Genomic DNA, 19,908 nt, shown 5'->3' on the forward strand with positions numbered 1-19,908 from the left:
TTGAAATTCAGAAGCCAAAAAATAGAGCAGGTACAGACCTAAACACCACCAGGAGGGGCAGTGCCTCAAGGGTGTTTGCTACTGCCACTTTATGATATACAGGTTGGATTAGGGTGTGTGCAGCTGACAATGTTTTTAAATGGCCCAGAGAAAACATGCTACAATCCATTCTAGCAGCTGCTGGCTTGGGACACCAGTTCCATGTGTACACAAGCTCACATGCTGAGTCCATGTTAAAATGTACATTGAGGAGAAACAATAGCTGTAGAAATGTCCTGGAACAGCTAAGTCCACATTTGGTCTTTTTCATAGTCTGTTATCTCACCAGTTACATGGGTGCTAATTGACCACTTATTGCACCCCAAATAAGTAGTGTTCCTTTCTTTAGTTTAACAATACCAATACTTTCCATCTGATATGTTCTTTGTATTACTTAAGTTGTTCAAGATGTCATAGACTGGTTGAGCATTCCAAACTATAGAAGTTTGTAAGAGTTGTTTTTAGTCTTAAGGTAAAAGGGATATCTGTGTTTTCAACTACTAACAAGACAAAATGGAGAAAAAAATCTTTTTTAGCAAATTTCTCTAACAAATATGAATACTATTTCAACTTGAAATCAGCAAGATCTAAGCTCAGTCGGGTCTCATACTTAGTTCATCGTGTAACTTTGGGCAAGGCATTTATAATCTCTCTGTACCTCAGTTTTTTCATCTGTAAAAGAAAGATAATACAGCAATGGTACCTATATCCCAGATTGTTGTGAAGATAAATTGAGGTGATATTTTTGGAGCACTTTATAGCTCTTAAATAGCTATGCAAATGCTATCTATTATTATTAATATCCAAGACGTATAGGTAACTGATCCAAAAAATATAAAAGCAAAACCATTCTTCATTAGATAAGATAAGGATACAAATAGTTTTCAAGGGAAGAAATGCAAACTGTTAATAATAATAATAATAATATGAAAAAGGCTCCAAGTTACAAATAAGAAAAATTAATTAAAAAATTAAAATAAGTCAGAGGATTCACCTCACTCTTATCAAGCAGAAAAAAAAAGAAAATGGCAGTTGCTGGAAGGACTATTGTGAGTACAGGCACACTGATACATACTATGAGTGAAACTGTGAATTGGTTCAGTCATTCTAGAAAACAATTTTGGACCATACCCTAAGGATCACTTAACTGTTCATCATCTTTGAGACAGCAATACTACTACTAGTTATATGCTAGAAGTCAAAAACTCAGACACAAAGAACCCATATGTACAAAGAAAAAAACCTAATAGCTTTAATAATAACATTTATATAATGCTTTAAGATTTGAAAGGGGGGCAGTTCGATGGCACAGTAAATAGAGCACCAGCCCTGAAGTCAGAAAGACCTGAGTTCAAATCCAGCTTCAGACACTTAACATTTCCTAGCTGTGTGACCCTGGGCAAGTCACTTAACCCCAATTGCCTCAGAAAAAAAAAAAATTGAAAAAGGTTAAAGCCTTTAGGTAAATGCTACAATTATTTCCCTTTTTACAGATGAAAAACTGTGGCAGAAGCTAAGTGACTTCCTCAGGATCATACAGCTAATAAGCGTCTTGAGTTAGAATTTGAGCTCTGATCTAGCACTCTGTCCATTGCTCCACCAAGTTACCCTGATTATAACAGCACTTTTTATCATAGCAAGGAATTAGAAAAAAAAGGGGATGCATTTTAGTTAAAGAGTGACTAGATTGTGGCAAATGAATATAATGGAATATTACTAAATTAAATTGCTAAAGAGACAGATTCAGAGAAACCTTGGAAAACTCATAAACTGGTAGAGGATTTACACAGAAAATAGTTTACACAATAGTCATAATACTGAGAAAAAAACCATCTTTGAAAAATAGAGAAATCTGATTCATTTGGTGACCAGTCGGGACTGTAGAAGACTGTTGGTGAAGCCTATTGCCCACCTTTTGGGAAAAACAAACAAACAAACAAACAAACAAACAAGGAGGTACGGAATGAGACATATAATCTATTCACACATGGCCGATATATTGAATTGTTTTTCCTGTCCCTGACTACTTGTTAACTTTGGATTATGTGATCAAAATAGAAGACCAAGACATCTTACCCAATGATCTCTCAAACCTCTCCAGAATAGGAATCATGCATAAGAAAACACAATTTCAGATGTCTCTAACCCAGAATCCTAATGAGCTAAAAAGCCTGGTGAATTAATAACAAAGAAGGTTAATCTCTAATACCCTCATTCAACATCCCTTTCCCCTATGGGCCACTGCTTTTTGGCAGGCTACATAAGCTATTTGTAAGTGAGTTCGATTCTGCCTATCTTCCCCTCCCCACCACTACCTTCATGATGGAAAGCTAAAAGGCAGAAGTTAAAAAGCAATATATCAGCACTCTGTGCTGCAATAGTACCCCGCCAGACAATTGAGGAATAGAGGGTACTGGGTTACTATGCCAGCAAATATGTGATTGTACTGGACCTGAGGGAATTCCCCAGTGTGGAGGGGGTTGAGACAAGTTTGAGCTCCAGCCCCCTGAGTAACCACCATCAAAGGGGAAGGAATCAGAAAGTGAACAAGAAGGAAACAGAGAAAATAAGACTAAAGTTACAAAGATTTCAGGAAGAAAAAAACTAAATTAATGTCCTTGAGCATAAACAGATAAAACAGTGTAACTATACTTAGTTGTTTCATGAGAAGACAGCTGATTGTCTTGGGGAAGAAGTGAGTCAGTGAATAGTGATAGAGATTTTTACAAAGAAAGAAAGCAACATCAATAAAACATTTAAGTGATACAAAAAGACAACAAAAAGAAGTCTGAAATAGCATATGAACAAGGTGATTTTGTTGCAACTATGTTAAATTTAATATACTTTTTTTAAACATGAACCACAGTTTACAGTTTCCTAGAAATCGTTCTTGGTGAGAAGGGGAGAATTTGTATCCAGAAATGTTAACTTTTATTTTTGTGAATGATTGTTCAGTTCATAATAAAGAAAAAAAATTTTTTAACAAATAAAAACAGAAAAGCTTTCTAATACAAGCTGTCTAAACATGCAGTGAGCTACTGTGATAGACAGAATCTATTGCAAAGACAGAATCTTTGCAAGTGGATGTTAAATAAGCACTTGAGGTGTAGGATGTGTGTTAAAAAAGACTAGTACCTCTGGGGATGAAGGTCCCCAAACCTTTTACAAGGCTACTTTCCACTTTTGGTGTCCACTTGTTCCACCTAACTCTCCTTTATGAGACAGTTGGGGTTGTGACCTGCCCAGGGTCATATAGCTAGGAAGGGTTATGTGTCTAAGGTCAGATTTGAACTCAGACCTTCCTGACTCCTGTGTCTGTGCTCTATCCACTTCACCATCTAGCTGTCCCAGATCCAACTCATAATCACCTGTGGCTTCAAGAAGCTGTAGTGTGCACAGTGGCCACACCCCAATAAACCATTTTGGCAGATGGGCTAAACCACATTGAGAGTAACCAAAGGGTCTCAAATCCTACAGTGAGCTGGAGAATATCTACCCCAAGCATATAAAGACTTCTCCTGGTAGAATGGGTAAATGATTACAAACTGTTCTCATTTTGGCCATGAAGTCAGATGAAATAGTTGGTATGGAGGGCTTAGAGCTTGGTTAGACATCAAAAACACCAAGGTCATCCACATCATCTCAAGTCATCACCATGATGACTCTGGAAGAGAGAGTGAGGCTGACCACTTCATGCCTTTCTACCTCACTTAAATCCAATTTACACATTAATGAAAAAAACAGGTGTTTTATATATATATATATATATATATATATATATATATATATATATATATATATATATATATATATATATATATATATATATATATATATATATATTGTAATCATTACTGGATAAGGGTAAAACTACATAAATCTGCTATCTCAGGAGAGTGTAAGCACCTTGTAAGAAATCTGTTTTGGGATAAAAATCAGTTTGCTTTTTAAGTATCCCTACTATATAGTGTATATATAATATATTCCTAGTTGCAATGCCCAATGTAACAGTAGGACCTTTAAAATATGCTTGCTAAATTGTATTGGATCTATCCCAGCACTTAAAATTTTATGATTCTCTTCCTAGCTGTGTGACCCTGGGTAAGTCACTCAACCCCAATTGCCTCAGGAAAAAAAGAATTATAATTCTATGAGAAAGTAATGGAACTTGCGCTCAGGTCATTGGACTACATAGGGAACATATAAGTATGTTTTAGGAAACATTCCTACATAGGCAGATGTAGAGAAGAGACCCTGGTTAAAAAAAAAAAAAAAGGTAATTATGCCATCTAGGGGAGAGAGTAGGGGGAAGAAGGGGAAAATTTGAAACACAAGGCTATGCAAGGATCAATGTTGAAAAATTATCTGTGCATATGTTTTGAAAATAAAAAGCTTTAATAAAAAAGAAAAAAAGTAATAATACACAAAAAGTGACTCACATCTCTTGGAATGGGCTTCTCAAAATAATAGCAACTCATGTTTTTTTTTTTTTTTGTTTTGTTTTTGGTTTTTTTTGGTTTTGTTTTCACAAATTACACAATTGTAGATCCCTAACAGTGACCTGGTGGATTAGATAGTGAAAGTACTACTATCCCATTTTCTATATGGGAAAAACTGAGTCTCAGAGAAATAATTAATTCAATACAATAATTGCATAACTAAAGAAGGGGCTCCCTGTACTTTGGAAAAGGCCCCCACAAAGAAGCTCCCTAGAAAAAATGCCTAAATCTTAATCAAGCAGTGCTATTTTGTTAGCCAACAAATTGATTCTTATCTCCTGCAGCTTCAACTTTATACTCCTCTGGTCCTATCTGCCTATTTCATTTGCAAATTTTGACTCTGTGCTCACTCAGGAACACATTTTCCAAACAATGATGTTCCTTGTGAGACAGTCCTGAGGCCCAGACATGTCTTGTACTCTTTTTCTTAGATGTGTTTGGCTGGTACGGAGCCAGAGTGATTCTGGCTAGCACCTCTCACATTCCTTTATCCTGGACCTTCTCCAGAAAGGCTGGGCTGGCTCTCTCCTGTACACACTACCATGCCTACTCCTTACAACACAATTGGGAGGAGGGAGAGATTCAGGTTTGATCTGATTTCCTTTGTGCCTCAAGTCTATGAGCTGTTTTCATACAGCCATTCTTAGCCTAGTTAGCCTCTTTCTTTCCATTCTCAGAGATGATTGAATCCTGTAAATTTCTGCTGCTGAGTTATTTTTGGCTTTCTTTCTCTCAGCTAGGGTGCCTGTCTGCTCACCGACAACTATTAACAGCTGTTTGAAGGGGCTTTGAATTCCCAGGCTTCTTGCTGGAGTGTATTTGAACAATGGCCTTCAAGAGCTATTGCAGAGAAAATTGTAGAGGAGAGAGGGAAATAACAGAGAAGTCACCTAAAGCCCACTCTTTTTTCTGGAGACATTTTTTTCCACTTTCTTTCTTCCTCCCTCCCTTCTATCCTTTCTCTTCCCTTTCTTCCTCCTTTTCTCTTTTCTTTCTTTCTTCCTTCTTGCCTTCCTTCCTTTTTCAGAAAAACAGAAACCTTGTGTGTGACAAAGGCCAAAAAACTAGAGAGGAAGGAACTATCTACCCAGCTGAGCTCCTCTAGAATCTAATTAAGCCAAATGATCTCATCTGTTAGTTCCTTCATGGCTCATTGTGTCATTCACTGCATTTTCCCTCTAGGAATAGATCAAGAAGTTCTAGAATGTCAGGAGGAGACTAAGCTAGCATCCCTCACCCACTAATGTCAGTGGCCCCCATTTTTCATCTATTTAACCCATATTGGCTGAGCATCCAAGGAAACATTTGGAATTATCCCTTTTCAAAATGGCAACATCTCACCCTTCAGCACAGTAATAAGCTGTTTGTGGTGCTGTTATAGATGGAGGGGTGCTATAAGCTTAGGGTTGAGGAAGAAAGACGGCAGCCCGCTCCCAGATGTTCAGCATTCTGCCTTCTCCTCAGGAAGTCATTCCCCCCCCCCCCACTAGGAGTTTTTCCAGTTAGCCTGTGTTGAGTACCTTCCCTTCACAAAGACTTTAAAAACACCACTAGTGCCATTTGAAGAGTGTCATGCACCTTGTAAACATTAATCCATTAATCCTCACTAACCCCAGGAGGGAGGCAAGTGTTGTTACTGTTAATTGAGCAATGATTAACACTCTGGATCTACAGAATACTTTGCCATCCTTCACTACTTAACCCCCCTGGCACCACACCAGGGACTTGTGAGGGATATTGTGTTCTTATCCCCATTTTTCAGACAAGGCAACTTGAGAAGCAGAAACAGTATCATGCCTCAGGACTCAAGCCAGAATAAGCATACAGTTGCTTTAATTACTAACTCAGTCCTCCATTTATCCATAGGCCTTGCCTCACGTGTTTAAACCTCTTCCCCCCATGAGGAAACATAATGGCAGTTTGAAGGATTGGAATGTATTTTGCATGGTTATTTGCATAGAATTGTAGAAATATACATATTTCTATGCTCTTTCACATGTTTTCAAATGTAGTAAGTTCTCAGGGGGAGGGGGTTTAGTGCATTTTTTGGATTTGTATTTATTTATTTCAAACCCACATTCCTGGTAGTCATATTTACCTTTGCAAAAATTTACCCTCACTCCTTCCCAGACTTTCCAAATATCCTAGATGTCTTCCTAAATTGTCTTTCAAAGATCTCTAACTTTTAACTTATTACCTTCATTTCCTCCCAGTACACAAACACAGACATTCATACATTCTCACACATACCCTTGTAGAGTAAGGGCACAAAGTTTAAAGACAGGGTGACACTAAATACCACGTGTATAAACTCCTTTTCCTTCTCTTTTCATCTTTTCTGTTCTCTTTCTTTATTTCCTCTTTACCAGATGTGGAAGTGACATTGATATACCAGCATGGTATGACAAATTAAGTAGGTTTGGCCTGTGGGTGCTATAGGCTTCTCGTTACACTGCTAAGTAACTGTAAATTATAAGATGTTAGTTAGGATTTGGTCATTTTCTCATTACTTGAGTACTTCAAGGATCTATGGAAGAATCTTGATTTTATCAATATGGTTGCTCCTTTCACCAATGCAGCTTGTTTATAAGTTACTATATAATAATGATAATATATAGTACTTTACATAGTATTTACATAGCACTTTCAAGATTGCCAAGGACTTTACAAATGTCTCACATACCTTTGCAACAGCTCTTCTATATGTACTACTATGACTGTCTCTCTCCCTCTTTCTCTAAATATATATATATATATATATATATATATATATATATATATATATATATATATATATATATATATATATATATATATATATATATATATATATATATCTTCATTCTTTGTCTTTCCTGGTAATAGGACTCTGCATGTTTATTTAGGCTTTTCTTCAAGCAGCAAATATGTGGTTTATCACTAACACCAGAAATGAAGTTTTCCCAGCTTCACAGAACCTGTCAAAATATACATCTTCCTGATAGTAATTTCCAAAATCCATGGTGATCACCATGAGATACCAGATTATCTTTGAGTCAAGGAGTCCTTACTCCAGACTACAGAATCACAGAACTTGAGAGTTGGTAGGAACTTCACTGTCCATCCAGCCAAATCACATCCAACATTCCTTGAACTTAAAACATTCAGGATTGTTGGATTGTTCTTGTTTTATTTTGTTTTAGCAATGATGTCTGGTCAGGTTTAAGCATATACTTAACGAGATCTCTTGGCTAAATAGATTTTCAAATGTGTAGCAGAATAACCTTCCCTCTCCTTCCTCCCTAGTCCCATTGTGCACACACACACCAGTGAGTAATGGTTTCCCAGAGGGAGGGAATGAAGAGAAGGAGAATTGTGTAGACTGATTCCTCACAGACCAATAAAAGACTGGTACTAAGCTTAGTATAGTATAAGGCAAAAAGTAAGCATATCTAGATATAGACTGCTAGATTGATTTTTTTGTCTAACTTTCTAATAATAATAATAATAGCTAGGCAGCTAAGTGATCCAATTGGTAGAGCACTGGACCAATAGTCAGGAAGATTCAAATTCAAATTTTACTTTAGAGACTTATTCTCTATACCACACAGGATAAGCTATTTTATCTATTTGTCTCCGTTTCTATTTCTGTAAAATGGGGATAATAATAACACCTATATCCTAGGCATATTGTGAGGATAAAATTAAATAATAGTTGTCAAATGCTTTGTAAAAGTTAAGATTTTTATGTAAATGCTAACTATATAGCCTTTAGAGTTTGCAAAGCACTTCACATAAATATCTCATTTGATTCTTACAACAACCCTGGGAAGTATGTGCTGCTAACCCCATTTTATAGGAAACTAAGACTGAGAGATGTTGTGACTTGTCTAGGGTCACACAGCTAATAAGTGAAGTGACTAAGGCAGGTTTTTAACTCAGGTCTTCCTGACTCCAAGTACAGCACTCTATCCATTTTACCTTCTAACTATTGTAACAAGGATAGAAGAGAAGAAGCAATTTGGAGAGCAAGTGAAAATGTAGCACAGTAGATTTAAAAAAAAAAAAAAAAAAAAAAAAGTAGGAGTTTCCCATGAGTATAATTCTGAAAGCTTTCTCAGTGGTATCCCCTGTTTTCAAGTTCCTTATACAGTCAGTCCTCAACTTTAGCAGGGGTAACATCCTTAGAAAATGGCGTGAAAGCCAAAAAGGCAAGTGTTGATACATTGAGATTAAAGGAAATAGATTAGGTTTCCACAAACACCAAAAACTGCAATCTTTCCCTCGAGATTTCTGGAAATATACTTTCTATATAAAGTTCTTTATAACAAAACATTTCTAATAATATGTATCTTTCCTAACATAGTAACCATGAAATAACCCATACAATTCAGTATACAAAATCAAATTGGCAACATGTGAAACATTTTTCTAACTAATAATTCCCTAGAATTTTTGTGATCTTTTAGAAAAATATTAATTTCATATGTTTAGAAGAATTGCACATGTTTAACCCATATTAAATTACTTGCTGTCTTGGGGAAGAGGGAAAGAGGAGAGAGGGAGAAAAATTTGGAACACAAGATTTTGCAAAAGTGGATGTTGAAAACTATTTTTGCATGTATTTTGAAAAATAAAATATAAAAAAGAATATTTTATCATTAAAAAAAGAAAATATTAATTTCAGACAACATTCACTTTTTATAAAACATGAAATCTATAGTATAATCTAAGCATAATTTTCTTCTTTCTGCAGATATAACAAATCATCAATTCTTTGACAACAAAGTCAAAGCCGACAGTGACTACAGACATGCAAAGAATTTATCTAACACCTTTATTTTCTCACTGAACCTCATCATTTAACTTTGCATGCTTTGGGCTTAGAGCCCACAAGACTTGCACTGTGCTTTGGGACAAAATTGCACCATAGAACTTGAGTTTCAAAGGCAAATAATGAAAATATGCAGCAAATACATGTGTAACTTTTTACAATAATAGAATGAGAAAGACCAGTGAAATGCTTAGTAGAATACTAGCTATTCCAGAAACTTGTGTATATCACACATCTCATTTTTTTTTCTCCCTTGCTCATAGCTATATATGTGTCCATCTGGTTGCCTATCCAAAAGTGAAAATGAGGTTACTTAATAAAATCACACAGATGCTTGAAGTCAAAAAAGTGAATGGGAATGTTGATAATTGTGCTTTGTAGAACTACAGTTCTTTTCATTTTAAAAAGATGTCCTTTCAAACAGTCAATAAATCCCAATTTTTTATTATTGTTTATGTTAGCTTCTTGTTGGACTATTCTTTCCTATTAACAGTTGCATGTGACATACAGTAATTCTTAGTAGTAGTTTTTTCCCTTGAACATACAGTAATTCTTGAAGATGTAATTCAGGTTCCTTTCCATGGGAACTTTCACCAGAACACTTTTCTCATCAGTTTTTATCTTAATCTGTGGTCCAGGAGCATAGAGGGAAGAGTTATTTGGAGAAAAGGAGTTACTGTCATATCCTATAAGTCTGTAAAAACCCAAGTCAAGAATATCATATAGTTAAGAAGTTGTAGAAATTTAATGAGTGAAGAAAATTTGGACAATTTTTAAATACTGTCATCATTCAAAAGAAAACCTCTGACAGAGAGACGAAGCAAATGGTATTGTAACCCAAATCAGTATACTTCTTTGTAGAGAACTTTGGCATCTTTCTAAGAAAAGAGGGAGGGTGTAGCATGACTGTGATATTTCCCACGTGTTAAAGTTAAAACTCTAAGCACTTGTAGATAGAGTAACACTAAGCCACAGAATGATGAAAGTTTGGTCATTTCATAGGGAAGTCAGAGGTCAAAACCTACTCTCTAGTTTCTTGTCATTTTGATCCTGGTTTCTGGTTCTTACAGAATAGAACACCCACAACTTCTCTTGAGTTTATATATATATATATATATATATATATATATATATATATATATATATATATATATATTTATATAACCAATATCCCCCCAAAATACATTATATTACAGGATATAATATATATATATATATATATATATGGGGGGGCAGCTAGGTGACGCAGTGGATAGAGCACCAGCCTTGAATTCAGGAGGACCAGAGTTCAAATGTGATCTCAGACACTTAACACTTCCTAGCTGTGTGACCCTGGGCAAGTCACTTAACCCCAGCCTCAGGAAAAACATATATATTTGTGTGTGTGTGTGTGTGTGTGTACACACTGTCTTTTTCCCCTTGTCTTTAGATTTAGATTTGAATCATTGTAAGTCACATAATATGGAGCTATATCTCTACGAATATCTGAAAGGCATATGCACTTATCAGAGACTTCATTGAATATGCAGCTCATGTTATTTCATCCACATATAGTATAAAGCAAGAAGAAATCTAAGTAGGTCATCGAGTTTAGCCTTCTGTCTCTGAAGTAAACCAAACAATCCAAGAGAGATTGTGATCTATCTTAATATTAAAGCTCTTCAGACATGGAGACAATACCACCTCCTTAGATAGCCTTTTGTAGTTTAACAATGGTGTCAGAAGATCCCTTTCTATGTCTAATCCAAATCTTTCCTGATACCTTTTAATCCCATTTTCTTCTATAATTATGTAAAACAAAGCGTTAGATTCTCCTCTGTCAGTGAATTCATGATATTTTAAGTGTAGGCTTTCCCTTTAATAATGGAAAACAGTTCACAAACCCCTGCATGTCTGCTCTTTCTATCCCATTCTTATCCATATTCTCCTATAAAATTGCCACCAGGGACACACCCAAACAAAGTACTGAGAGCTCTCCTTGTGGTCTCTTGTCATTGCCATGTATACCAGTTGTACATACAAACTGCAAATCGGTATTTTCTAATTCTCATGAGTGACTGATCCATTTTTTTCCAGTCACACTTAATTTTTTTTTATCATAACAGTTATTTGCTCATAATAATCATTCATGTATAGCAAAAAAAAAAAAATTTATATCATGACACCTAACTATACAGCTATAGAGATGGGTCAAATCTCATCCTCAAATAAAATAGGCAATACTTTAACTTAGAGTTAGCATGAGTCAGGTTGCTAATGCAGTTCTCCATCATCAGTGTTTTAAAGGAGCTCCACTAATTGTGTTGAAAACTGTACCTCTAGAGTTCCCATATTTGATGATCCTGGGATAGGTTTTTTTTTTTGTTTTTTTGGTTTTTTTTAGATTTTCTAAAATAGGAACCATTCTTTCATCTTTTTTGTCATATTTTTATTCGCATTTTTTTCTATGCACTTCTTAAAATATTAAACTCCTCCCCAACATGAACTTCACCAGAAAAAAAAATTAACACGTCAGAGAATTATTTTCTGGCTTTAGCATTTAATACTCCCAAGATTACACAATAATAATAACATACTAATTCTTCATGTAAAATGTCTGTCTAAAGATCTGATCTAGAGTGACTACTTTTTTATGGACCGAAAGGAATCCTTTATTTGGGTTCTCTCTTTTCCTTCTCCAGATACCCTATTTAAATTGTACCAATTGAAATTCATCTTTTTTCCCCTTTCCATTCTTTATTATTGTCAGGGTAAATTGAATTTCATTCTTATCCTCGAAAGTGATAATAGTATCTCCTGGAAATATTATCATAATCTTTATTATTAATGGGGATACTCTAACTCAAAGCTGTTAACATATGTATATGTTTATTTATGTAAAATTTAGAGGTCAAAAGAATATAACATGAAATTTTTAAAAGCCCTGGTTTCAGAATCAGAGCCCCGTAAGGTTCAAATCCATCTTCTGCTACAAATTTCAAATAGTCCAGGCCTCATTTTACTCACTTGAGGGAGTTGCTCACCTTGCTCACCTGAGGGTCATTTTAGATCTGAATCTATCTTTGATTCCATGCTACTTTGATATGTCCCCGATGAACATAAATCTTGATTCACTCCTCATTGTTCAATTTAGGACTATTGTTTACTAGAGTTGGTTATTCTTCTTATTAGAAAACCTTTTAATTATGGGCAATGAAGTAAATTTGAGAAGAAAATATACTTCCAAAACATTTCTCATTAGATTCTTCTAATAGGATTTTTATCATTGATCAGTTGTTTTTTAATCATGTCTAATATTTCGTGATCTTTTGGGGGTTTTCTTGGCAAAAATATTAGAGTGATTTGCCATTTTCTCCTCTAGCTCATTGTACAAATGAGGAACCTGAGGCCAACAGGATTAAATGACACTTGCCCATTCACAAAGCTAATAAGTATCTAAGGCTGGATTTGAACTCAGGAAAATAAGTTTCCTGACTCCAGACTTGGCACTCTATCTACTGTGCTACCTACAAGTTACAATTTGGAGATGAGGGAATTTTTTTTTTTTTTGCAAGGCAACTTAGACCATCTTCAATTGCAAATTAATTGTGTTCCCAATGGGTTATATATTCCAAGAGATTTGTTTGTAAGCCACTTGTTCAGCACTCAGTGTGCTTTTTTTTACCTATAGAAATAGCATTCTAAATGATGATTGGGTTTCTTCAAAAAGCTATTCCTCCCATATTCTACATTTATATCATGACCATTACATCTTACTTGTGGATCCAGTGGCCTCTAAGAGATCCCTTCTGCCACTAAATCTATGGTCCTCCTACATGTTACAGTTTTCAAAATAATTTTACGTACATTATTTTCATTCTTATAGAAAAATGTGTACCAACTTCCAAGTCAGAAATTCAACGAAAGGGGACTCCACCCACTAAGGACTTAATAAACTTGGGCATATAGATAAGCCTGGGCACCAGTAAGTTATTCCTCTCTATTTATATACAAGAACATAACTCTCTATCTAGGTCAATCATTCCCCTGAGTGTTCTGAATTAGGGAACAAAAGGAAGTCACTTCCACTGGCATTTCCTAAGGGCTATACAACTGCCCACTCAGGTTACTCACATGTCAGGTATTTATATTGCCTGAGTTGGTTTGTTGTTGTTATTGTTGTTTTAAATTCCTTTTATTTCAATTTCTCTTTATTTTTTTTTTCCTTTCCAAGAATTGGAAGGAAATCAGTTTATTGTTTTGTCTTTTTCTTTCCTTATTGTCATTTTTTTTTAACCTTCTGTAATGTCTGTTTGGCATTATTTGTAAACTTTGTGTTTTATTTGGGGGGGGGGGGAAACTCCTGTACCCACAACCTGGCCAATCTAGTTAGAGACAGTCTATCCCAAATGGCACTGGAGTGTTGGCTGTAATACTGCAGTGCACTCAGAGATTGTCATGACCAGTAAGCCAGCTACACTAGGCTTTGGTTTACCAACTTTCATTATGAGTGAGAAAATCCGGTAGCTAATTACAATGCATGAATGGGAAATATCCCTGGACTTATTTGCATTCATTTGTTGTTGGTAGTGTCTCTGTTGAGGTCTCTATCCTTGTTTTTACAGAGCTTTTGGCAGTGTTTCTGCAGTTGGTGTGTGAATTTTTATGATCTGTTGCATGTTATCCATGCAATTTCCTGCCCTGTAATGGTATCAGTTTTCCAGACACAGAGGAATACAGACTAAAACCCAGGAGCTCACATTAGCATAAAATGTCCCAGTTCTGTCAGTTTGATTAATTTGTCTCTTTGTCTCCTCTCTATATGATAAGTGCTATTAATGGTTGCAACACTTCATATGTCAAAGTCTTTCTTCCTAATGACTTGAAAATGCGGTTTATTTCCCCCCTTTTTGTATTATTTTTCTCATTTAGCATTCCACTCAAGTATAGATTTATGCCATGCTCTTTCATTATCTTACTGGTTGCAGCACTGGAGTGATTACATATGGTGTAGGGTACGCGTAAAGATGTGATCCCAGGGGCAACAGCTGCTGATGCAGGCTGAAAATAGATCCAGCGGACGCTCAGCACTTTTCCCAGAGGTCTTTTATTTATTAGTAACAGCCTTGGTATAGGACAGCTTGGATCCTCATTTAGCAAGATGACTTTTTGCCTTTCAGAACAGTGCAGTGACTTTGCTCTATTTCTTGACACTGCTGTGTAATTTTTTTCCCCTTCTTTGTATCTAAGCAATGACTTAACCTAACATAAATTGTAATATAATCCTGATATATAATGAACTCAAGGAACGACAGGCTCCATTCGGAGTAATGGAGCTTGACAGATCTAAGGTTTAAATTAAATAATCCTATTTGTAAGACAGCATTTGTACATGGTACACTGATTTAAAATGAACTTCTATTCTTCTCCAGTGACTTTTATACCGTTTTTAGTATTTTCCCTTCCAAGGGGACTTTTTTCAGGAAAAAAAGCCTTCAGAAGCATTCATTTATTTGTCTTTGGAAAAATGTGCTTCAAAGTCAGCAATAGGGAATAATGAGATAAAATGATTTTTACCCCATTATGTTATTGAGAAAGAAAGAAAATAAGAAAAAAGAATCAACACTATTAATAAACTAGGGTGTGTATATTAATCCATTCAGCCAAATCTTAATGGCATGGAATTTTTTACCAGGGCAACATACCTGTATCACAAAATGAAAGGGTGGAATTTAGAATTCACATCATTACTGATCTTCTGTAAAATGTTCCAAAGCTATATAAAAGTATTCTCTTTTTAATTTTCACTAATGAACATACTTGTTAGCTTTTTAAATTTGCCTGAAAAAGGGCATATTTTAAGGGAATATTATCTTATTACATCCCTCCTACTTTTCTTAGATGTACCAGGAAAATGACAGACATGAAATGCTTTGTGCCAGTTAACAGATGATAGGACAGCATCAAGATAATAGTACAACCTTTCCCTGCTATGTGATAACACACATGTGTTTTAGCTCCTTGCTCCAAATCAAAGAGAAAATCTTACTGTTCATGGAAGAATGACAAATTATGTTAATAAAAGCCCAACCCAATTTTTCTGAAGTCGTCAAGGAGAAAAGCTGGTCTAGTTCATCATTCATTAGCAGGACCTAGTAACATGATGAGAATGCCTTAAAAGAAAAATGATGCTTCTAACAGAGAGCAAGCTTCTTTCCTTGAGAGCAGTGGATAAGAAAGGTAAAAAGCCAAAGCAAGTTAGTAAATTTCCTTTTAACTATACTATATTCTGATTTACTGGCCTAGAGTTAATCAAGTTCTACAACAGGAGAAATTTTGATATAAAAACCATTTGGTCAGTCGAAAAGACTGCCCTATTTTAGAATATCTCCTACATTGTAATTCATATATTTAATTCCCCAATATGGAACTAGAGGGAATTATTTTCTATTAACTTACACTGGAAATTAATGCAGTGGTTCCTGAAAATGGGGAAGGTAGGAGTGCCTAGTTTGGTTTTATCAGGTGTGGGATTCATAGGGTTGTTCAGAAATCAATAATATTAAATATTTCTAAAAATAATTCAACCCAGAGGCAATTCAGTAAATAAAAACAGAAACTAGTTTTTCTCTTTCTCATGAAAAAGTTCTTATTATTGTATCAAACTATGGTAATTGTGGTTAATATTTTCCTCCAGGTTTATTTGGGAATTTATTTATACTGCTAATAACCAGAGCTGCTGTAGCAATGACTGCCAGCAATATTGCCACCTTTTAAATGCACTCTAATGTAACAGTAATATTCTAGTCATAGAAATCTATGGCAAGCAACATCCTGCCTTGAATCCTTTCTTTCTTCTTTTTCCTTCTGTATGCCATTCTCTTTCTGTTTCGTACATACTGATCTCCCAAGCTCAGTCTCTGGGATCATCCTTAATTCACTCCATTGTGAAACCATAATGTAGCTCATTTCATCCTCTATCTAGTGACTTCAAATGGGGGTAGCCAGGGAAGGAAAGAAACTTGCCTACTATAGAAGATGTGAAATTCAGTCATGACAGGGTAAATTAAGGATTGGGTTTAAGTAGCTGTTAATTTTTCTAACTTTTATGATGTTAAGTCAGGTATACAGTAATGTCCTGAGGAAAAGGAGAACCAGCCAGGAGACAATTAGATGTGAGGTTGTGTGTGTGTGTGTGTGTGTGTGCGTGTGTGTGTGTGTGTGTGTGTGTGTGTGTGTAGCCTATGTGTCTATCAGTATGGTTGGTTAGCTAAACTGACCCTGTTTTCACCTCAGAAGATAAAGACTTGGTTTTCTCCTCAAGGGAGACTTCTGTATTTTAAAAATGTGCTACTCAAGTAAATACCCAGTTAATATTGTCAAATGTCTTATTGATACCTTTGAACGTCATTGTTCCCTGTCTATGCCACAGGCTTAATCTGTGTGTTCAAGAACTAAATAGTTGCCTGCATTTAAATTTTGGTTCCAGGGATTACTTTTTTTTTCTCTGCATTTTTTTTCATTTTCTGTCAGGTTTTGGATGTAGACTCTAATCTGTGTCCTATGCCAGGAAAAGATAGGTTAACCACTTTCTGGTGACACTATCAAACAAAGTAAATTTCAATCAGTAGCATTAGGAACCTGCAAAACTCAAGTATCTCATCTTTCGTCACTTTAGGACCAGAATTTTAAGCCTCCCTTTTGTGAGGTGGGACCTTCTTTGGTCTTTATTTGTATTCTTCTTCACTATCTTTCTTCCCCTTAATTTTTTTCAGAAAGATTTACCCCCTTCACAACTGTATTCATAGAATTACAATGGACTTTCCATGAATCCTTAGGATTATTCTGAGGATAATTGCCATTCATATATGAAATAATCCTAATTTTCTCAAAGACACAGAATATATTGTTGCTATTTGTATAATATGTTCAATGAGCACTAAAAGGATGGGAAACACAGTGATGACTTTAGAGTTAGTCTTAATACATCAAGTATTTATTGAACTTTTATATAATCAATAAATCATATGTTTAAGTGTCATGCTCTGTCTATTCTGGGCTCTAGTGATACAGACACAAAGAGAAGTAATATCTCCTCAGAAGGAATGGGGAAAACAAGTCCATATATAAGAATATAGAAAATTATTATCAAGTAAATGGACATAAATAGATAAAAAAGTATCAAAATAAAAGTTTTAGGGAAAGGATTATTCTAGTAGTTGGGGGATGAAGGAAAAGGTTTTATGCCAAAGGTGATGCTTCCTCTGTATTTTGAAGGAAAAGAAGAATTCTAGAAGTTGAAGAAAAGGATTCTAAGAGCAGAAGTGAGGAAGGATTACATTCCAGGCATGAAGGATGACCAGTGCAAAAGTATAGAAATGGCTGGTGTGGTATTATGAGGAAAGATGACCAGTTTGTCTGGATCACAGAATGAATGATAAATAATGTCCAATGAGCCTGGGAAAATAGACTGGGGTCCGGTTGTGAAGGGCTTTAAAGACTAAAGAGAGGAGTCTGTATATATGTTTTCCCAAGCCACTGGAGTGATTGAGTAAGAGAGTGATGTGGTTAGAACTTTGCTTGAGGAGGGTAGCAGTGTGTAGGATATGTTGGAATGGGAAGGGACTTGAGAGGCAAGGAGATTAGATGGGTGTCATTACAATAATCTAGACAGGGAATTATGAGAACCTAAACTAAGGTGATAGCCATGTAAATAAAGATAAGAAATTGGATGAAAAAGATGTTATGAAGATAGAAACAATATTTGGCAACTTACAGAATATGTAGGGTGAGGGGGAGAATATTGTGATTCTAAAAGACTCGAAGATGGTGGTGCTTTCCACTGAAATAGAGATGTTTGAGTTAGGGGAAATGATAATGAGTTTAGTTTTAGTACTTGGTGAATTTAAAATGTCTCCAGAACATCCAGTTGGAAATGTCCATTGGGCAAATTGGTGATGTGGAAATTAAGGACAGAGGAGAGACTAAGACTGGTTATATAGGACTGAATATATAGATCTGTTAAGTCATCTGTGTAGAGATAATTGTTGAACCCATGGGAAGAGAGTATGAGATTCACTCGAGAAAATTTCTCAGTCATAGAAAACATTCATAAATTGGAGACATACTGTGGATGATAAGCCAGAAAATTAACTAGAGAAAGCATAGTAAGACAGGATAATCAGGAAATCTGTGAAAACCTAGATAGGAAAGTATCTAGGAGGAAAAGAATAATTGGTAGTATCAGATTCATCAGTTCAAGATGCATCAGGTCAACAAGGCTGAAGACTGAAAAAAGAAATTAAAACTGACTGAAAAAAGAATTAAGAGATTTGGCAAATAAAGTTTAAGACATGGTCCTTAAGAAAGAAATCTAGCCAGTAAACCCCAAGATATCTTGAGAGGGTTCAGAGATCCAAAAGAAAAAAAAGGGCTTTTAAGAGCATTGGTAGGTAAGGGAGGGAAGAGAAAGGAAGGAAGGACAGAAGCCATATTGCAAAAGATTATATACTAAGTGAAAGAAGAGAAAGCTGAGACAACATGTGGAGGGAAAAGTTTCAACAAATTTTTCTGAGAAAAGGAGGAAAATTATAGAATGATAGTTTGAAGAAACGAAGGTTTCTTAGGACAAGAAAGACTTGGACATATTTGAAAGCAGTAAGGGGAAAATCAGTATGTAAAGAAAAACTGAAGACTCAAGAGAAAAGAGGGAGAATGATTAAAGTTACATCTTTTAAATTTATTTTATTTTCAATTCATAGAATCAATATTTCTATTACACAGCACAATAACAAAAGATGATTGCATGTACAACTGCACACCTACCATGTACAACTTGCTATTCCCTCCAAAAATACAACTTATCATGTAAATTTATTTTTTTCCTTTTTTTCTTTCCTCCCTCCAACCCTAGATATGGTTATCATTAGACACACCCATACTATATGTGTGTGTGTGTGGGTGTATGGAAATGTGTATATGTAAAATTATTCCATACATACTTTTATTAATAAGTTCTTTCTCTGGATGCAAATCGCATATGAAGATATGTCCTCTATTTTTAATTTGTGCCAAAATGACTTAGTTGCTCAAAATCATTCTTAAAAGAATGTTGCTGTTAGTGTATACAATAGATATTTCTGAGAAGCATCATGACAAAATTGGTGGAGAACTGGCCATTCAACCAGGAAAGCCTGGGTTCAGGTCCCACGTCTTACACATACCAATTATCTAACCTTTGACAACACTTAACTTTTCAGTGTTCCAAGAAATTCTCTAAATTATAAGTTACAAACATTCCAAGCTCCTCAAGGACAGTTCTTGCTTCACTTTTGCCTCTATTCCTGGCACATAGAAGCCACCGTATAAAAGAAGTCCTTCCACAGTGGAGAAGGTGCAGTAAACTTGGTAAAGAGCTTCAGTAAAAGATTGAAGATCAAAGAGGAAAGAACACAGAAAGAAATAATGAGGCACATGAGTCATGAAGAGAAAAGAATATAAATGAAATTGCCTTGTATAGAAAATTTCGTATTAGTATAAGAAGAAAGCAAGCACATTAAAAAAAAAACTCAAGAGGAT

At 35.4% G+C, this 19,908-nt stretch overlaps 1 protein-coding gene across 4 annotated transcripts in view; it reads left to right on the forward strand.

Moving 5' to 3' along the window:
• Positions 1 to 19,908, forward strand: part of BACH2 (BTB domain and CNC homolog 2) — a 425,828-nt gene that overhangs the window by 354,612 nt on the left and 51,308 nt on the right. The window lies entirely within an intron of this gene.

This window comes from Sminthopsis crassicaudata, chromosome 4, assembly GCF_048593235.1.
Source record: "Sminthopsis crassicaudata isolate SCR6 chromosome 4, ASM4859323v1, whole genome shotgun sequence".
NCBI lineage: Eukaryota > Metazoa > Chordata > Mammalia > Dasyuromorphia > Dasyuridae > Sminthopsis > Sminthopsis crassicaudata.